Here is a 6,731-nt window from a genome sequence, read left to right on the forward strand (position 1 = left end):
AGTTGCTGCACCGCTTCCAGAGGCCTAGTGAACCATTGCAAGAGTTTGCGTCGGATATTGAAAGGCTAGCACATTTAGCGAATGCGGACGCACCCTGGAATACACTGAAAGGGTAAAGATTCAGAGCTTTATAAATGGCATACTGGACGTCGAAACAAAGCGGGCTACATATGCAAACCCAAAGCCCACATTCGCAGAAACGGTGTCACATGCTCTGATTCAGGAAACAGCGTCGCTTCTGTGTAAGCCAGTTTTCAAAGCACGCCGTGTGGAAGTAGAAAGGCCAGAGTGGGTAGACGCAATATTGGAGGCGCTGAAAGGATCGCAAAAGCGGAGTGAAAAGTTATCAAATGCTTCAAATGCGGGAAGCCCGGTCATATTGCACGTCATTGCGATCTCGGTCCTAATAGTTCCAACAATGTGGGTGGCCGTAAACGCAAAGCTGGAGGAAATGAGCAAGAGCGTGCCGGATGTAAAGAACGAAAAATTGCCCCGGCTATTGAATGTCCTCTGATATCTGTGTCGCAAATTGGAAGGAAATCAAGCAGTCTTACCGTAAGAGGGAATGTGGATGGCAAGGAACGTGTACTGACTGTAGATACGGGCGCATCAGATCTGACTTGGTCAACCGGAGAGTAAAACCGTTACCTGGAGCAAGGTTGCGTACGGTCACTGGCGAGTATAACCAAGTCCAGGGAGAAGTGGTATGTGAAGTCTTTATTGCAGAAAAGGGTGATACGTTATGAGAACCAGGATATACCACTTAACTTCAAGTTGGAGAAAGGGTTCAGTAGTAATCGAGTAATGGTGGAGAAGACTCGACAAAGGCCACGAAATTCAAAAGGAAAGGTTGATGGATCGAATGGGCCAAATAAATCGCAATTGAAAATACCTGCGAGAAAAAGACCGGCATCTACAAACCCTAATGGATGCACTAAAACGACTGAAAGCATTTTTCAGAAAGAATGCAAGGGTGGTTTCAAGCCAGCGCGCACTACTGTCGTGAAACGTCAAGCTCTGCGAAGAAGTTCATTTGCCAAACAACAGAGTGCGAGAGAACGATCAAGAATAATGAGTAGTAAGATGAAACGCAGGTACAATGAGAACAAAAATGCTGAAGGTTTCTTCGAGGAAGATTTGGTACTGTTATACAACCCTCACCGGCGGAAAAGTGTTCCATCCAAGATTCGGTGCAGTTGGGAAGGCCCGTACAAAGTTGTGAAGAAGATCAGTGATACCATCTACCGCATACAAACCACTGGGAAACCACGGAGTAGAAGAGTGATACATTTGGAAAGACTGTCAACGTTTAGATCGAGAGATTTGTCTGATCGGTACGATCAGACTTAGGTGGAGGGCAGTGTTACGAATATTAGCAAAACTAAGGGGTGCTGCCATCTCCAGGCCGATGCTAAGCAGTGACGTGAATTCACATCAATAATTCAATCATTATGTATCTACATAAACGAATCAATAATTGCGTCTACACATATGTACGTATACGAGCAGCGGAGAACCAATGCACAAACACATGCATATATCTTAGCTGAGTTGTCACAAGAAAGGGCAATAATTTGTGCAAGTATTACTCAATGGAGAAGTTATAAACTAACCAGTAAGTTCTGGAATGGAAAAGCCTGGAAGTATGCAATGAGAAATCAAAAAGTATAAAAGGCGCGACAGTAGAGGCGAGGAGAGAGTTTCATTTAAGCTGTCAGTTTGGTTGTTAAGCCAGCTAGTTGTAAAGTATAAGTGTTATTGTGAAGTACTTTAATAAAGGCCATTTTTCCATTATTTAATATTGGAGTTATTTATTCAACAGTTTAGTGATTCGAACTCAGCAGAAGGTTGCAAATAAGAGGATTTGCAAGTAAAATCGTTACAATATGTATTAACATTTGTTTTTAATTGTAATCTATGTATCACCATACGCACTTTGATTAAATAAAAAAATTAAAAAAAAAATTTTTTTTTAAATATTCAAATCTTACATTATATCATATATGTATTACACTATATAAATATATGTTTGGCATAGTGACAATTGGCCAGAGTTTTGCAAAAATTAAAACATTCTGCTATGTGAATATGAGATATTCATCTTAAAGCATTTGCGTACGAAATATTAAATTTGATTAAAAATGGTGCGTCCATTATTCAACAAGAAATAAACAATTTGACTAAAAATGGTGCGTCCGTGATGCAATAATTAATTGAGAAGTTTTATACAAAGTGCTACATTCGTGAAACGTAGTCGTATATGTATATGAAGGTTTTTGGAATTATATTTTTAGATTTTGCAAATTTTATTTTCTTACAATAAATTACACGGAAATTCTTTCAATATTACAGTTTCAAAATTCAATTTAGATATAACAATTTGATTTTGTTTTGTTTTTCTTTTACATGTGCGATTATAATAGTCCACATACATCTTCAAATGCCACAATAGAATTTAGTGCTGCTAGAGATTCTTTATTTGAAGATTTTTTAGGGCTTGATAACACAAATCATTCTACACAAAATTCATCTTCTAGTTCGATTTCTAATTTTGACGTAACTTCAAATTCTAATTCTTACTTTACTTCTAATACTACTTCAAATTTTAACGATTTAAATATGGCAACACTTGAGCAAAAGAAATCATTCGTTAATACTTGTGCCTCGATTATTCGAGAAAACTATAGCGGTGATCCGTTATCACTTGCATCGTTTATAGATAAAATTGATTTAATAGAAGATTTAACTGATGCATCTTTAACTCCTACATTTATAGCATTTTTAAAGTCGAAACTCGAAGGCAAAGATCGTGAAGCCCTACCAACGCAAATAGATTCGATTAGCCAGATTAAAGATGCATTACGTAGCAGAATTAGACCAGATAACTCGAAGGTTGTTGCGGGTAAAATTGCGGCCTTAAGGGTAAACAATAATAATTTTGCTGATTTTTCAAAACAAGTAGAAGATCTTTCTGATTCGCTAGAACGCTCTTTGATCATTGAAGGTATGACACAGGCAAAAGCTTATGAGATGGCGGTTGAGCAAACTGTTACTGTTTGTAGGTTGAACAGCCGTTCAGATATGGTGAAGTCTATCCTTGCATCAACAACTTTTAAGGATTCTAAGGATGTTGTTGCTAAAATTATTATTGAGGGCGAACAGGAGGTAAAAGAGCGGCAGGTGTTAGCGTATCGGTCACGTCCGATAAGATCTAATAGTTTTAACGGGAATTTTAGAGGTAATAATAATTTTAGATATAATAACAATTTTAGATTCAATGGTAATGCAACTAGACCTAACAATAATTTACATTTTCGAAATACTAATGATAATAGAAGCAACAATATGTCTAATAATTTCAACAACAATTACAATGGAATAACAATCGGTCTGCAAATAACAGTAACTCAAATAATCAGCGTTTAAATAACAGAAATGCAGTCAATGTTTGTTTTTTAAATGCCGAAGCCCCTCAGGAGCGAACACTGAGGGAGCAGGTGCTATTGGATTAAATTCTTTTAAATCAATATATTGTCTAAATTTAAATTATTCTGACTTCATCGAAGTCAACTGTAGTGATTCTTATAAAATATGTTCTTTTCTTGTAGATTCTCAGGCAGATATTTCACTTATAAAAGTTTCTAGTTTAGCAAGTGACGTAATAGTAGATAACAGTAATGTAATAAATATAACAGGTGTAACAGCAGACACAGTAACAACTTTAGGCACAGTTAGTACGAACATAGTAGTTTCAAATATATTTTTTCCTCTGACTATTCATGTTGTTGATGACAACTTTAATATTCCTTCGGATGGTATAATAGGAAAAGACTTTTTAAAAGCAAACAAATGTATAATCAATTATGCGAATGATACAATAACGATAGGACTAGGGAGAGAAAGAGTTAATATTTCAATTTTGCATAGCACTCCAACAGATACTCTTGTAATTCCACCAAGATGTGAAGTTTTTCGTGTTTTTAGTTTGAATAAATCGGAAAATCCAGTTTTTGTCGATTCTCATGAACTTTGTAGTGGTGTTTTTACCGCAAAATGTGTCATTGATACGAAAAAACCTATTTTGAAAATTATTAATACTACTGATGAAGTGAAGTATGTTAAAAACTTCAATATTCAAACTGAGGACATAGAAAATGTTGATATCTATCGCATAAATGAAACACTTGTTGATTCAAAACGTATAGAAGAGCTTAAGTCAGTTTTAGTAAAACAAATACCTTCGTATGCTAAAGATTAATTACTTGACTTATGTTTGAAATATTCAGATATTTTTGCTCTAAAAACAGACTTAATGACGATTAATAATTTTTACGAACAAAAATTAAGACTAGCGGACAAGACACCAGTGTACATAAAAAATTATAGATTGCCATATTCACAGCGTGCTGAAATAAATAAACAGGTTGATAATTTGTTAAAAAATTATTTAATTGAAGGAAGTTGTTCAAATTATAACAGCCTATTGATTTTAGTACCGAAAAACGACCCAACTGGACAAAAAGCATATCAAATGTGTGTAGACTTTAGAGCAGTCAATAAAAAACTTATTGCAGATAAATTTCCTTTGGCACGTGTTGATGATATATTTTGGATAACCTTGGTCGAGCTAAATATTTTTCGACTTTGGATCTTTTTTCGGGTTTCCATCAAATTCCATTACATAAAGATTCGAGAGATATAACATCATTTGGTACAGATCGTGGATCTTTTCGTTGGAAAGTTTTACCATTTGGACTAAATGTTGCTCCTAACTCGTTTTCGAGAATGATGTCAATAGCATTTTCCGGTATTGCCCCTAATCAAGCCTTTATGTATATAGACGATATTATAGTCATTGGATGTAGTGAGACTCATCATTTAAAAAATTTGGAGAAAGTTTTTGAGACATGTAGAAAGTTTAATTTGCGGCTTAATCCTAATAAATGTAATTTTCTTAGATCTGAGGTAACATTTTTGGGGCATAAATGTTCAGCAAAGGGTTTGTTACCTGATGATTCAAAAATAGAGGCAATTAAAAAGTATCCTAAGCTGCGTGACAAAGCCGCAATTAGAAGATTTGTTGCATTTGCAAACTATTATAGGAGATTTATACCTACTTTTGCTTGTTTAGCGGCACCTATGAATCGTTTGAGTCGGAAAAATGTTGAATTTAATTGGGATACCTCTTGCCAGCTGGCATTTGAGAAACTAAGAAAAAGTTTAATGTCTCCAAAACTTTTCAATATCCAGATTTCACTAAAGAATTTCTAATAACAGTTGATGCTTCGAAAATTGGGTGTGGTGCGATATTGAGTCAAGATCATAATGGTAACGATTTACCAATTTGTTTCGCTTCAGAAGCATGAAATAAAGCAATTATCGAATTAGAACTTTTGGCAATATATTTTGCAGTTAAGCAGTTTCGGTCATACGTTTATGGTACACACTTTATAGTTAGATCAGATCATCGGCCGTTAGTTTACTTATTTAATATGAAAGATCCTACGTCAAAACTGTCTAGAATACATTTAGAGTTATCTGAGTATAATTATACTCAGTTGAGCAGAGCATATTAAGTTTGGTTGGATAACAGTTGGTTGTGCAGGTATAGAGGAATCGAGATAGATATAGACTTCCATATATCAAAATCATCAGGATCGAAAAAAATTTGATTGAGCCATGTCCGTCCGTCCGTCCTTCCGTCCGTTAACACGATAACTTGAGTAAATTTTGACGTATCTTGATGAAATTTGGTATGTAGGTTCCTGAGCAGTCATCTCAGATCGCTATTTAAAATGAACGATATCGGACTATAACCACGCCCACTTTTTCGATATCGAAAATTTCGAAAAATCGAAAAAGTGCGATTATTCATTACCAAAGACAGATAGAGCGATGAAACTTGGTAGGTGAGTTGAACTTATGACGCAGAATAGAAAATAAGTAAAATTTTGGACAATGGACGTGGCACCGCCCACTTTTAAAAGAAGGTAATTTAAAAATTTTGCCAGCTGTAATTTGGCAGTCGTTGAAGATATCATGATGAAATTTGGCAGGAACGTTACTCCTATTACTACATATATGCTTAATAAAAATTAGCAAAATCGGAGAACGACCACGCCCACTTTTAAAAAAAATTTTTTTTAAAGTCAAATTTTAACAAAAAATTTAATATATTTACATTATATAAGTAAATTATGTCAACATTCAACTCCAGTAATAATATGGTGCACCAAAATACAAAAATAAAAGAAAATTTCAAAATGGGCCTGGCTCCACCCTTTTTCATTTAATTTGTCTAGGATACTTTTAATGCCATAAGTCGAACAAAAATTTACCAATCCTTTTAAAATTTGGTAGGGGCATAGACTTTATGACGTTAACTGTTTTCTGTGAAAATGGGCGAAATCGGTTAAAGCCACGCCCAGTTTTTATACACAGTCGTCCGTATGTCCTTCCGCATAGCCGTTAACACGATAACTTGAGCAAAAATCGACATATCTTTACTGAACTTAGTTCACGTGCTTATCTGAACTCACTTCATCTTAGTATAAAAAATGAACGAAATCCGACTATGACCACGCCCACTTTTTCGATATCGAAAATTACGAAAAATGAAAAAAATTAAAAAAATGGTTGTGACACCTACCATATTAAGTAGAAAAAAATGAAAAAGTTCTGCAGGGTGAAGTAAAAACCCTTGAAATCTTGGCAGGTATTACATATATAAA

Source organism: Eurosta solidaginis, chromosome 4, assembly GCF_040869045.1.
Source record: "Eurosta solidaginis isolate ZX-2024a chromosome 4, ASM4086904v1, whole genome shotgun sequence".
In the NCBI taxonomy this organism is placed as follows: domain Eukaryota; kingdom Metazoa; phylum Arthropoda; class Insecta; order Diptera; family Tephritidae; genus Eurosta; species Eurosta solidaginis.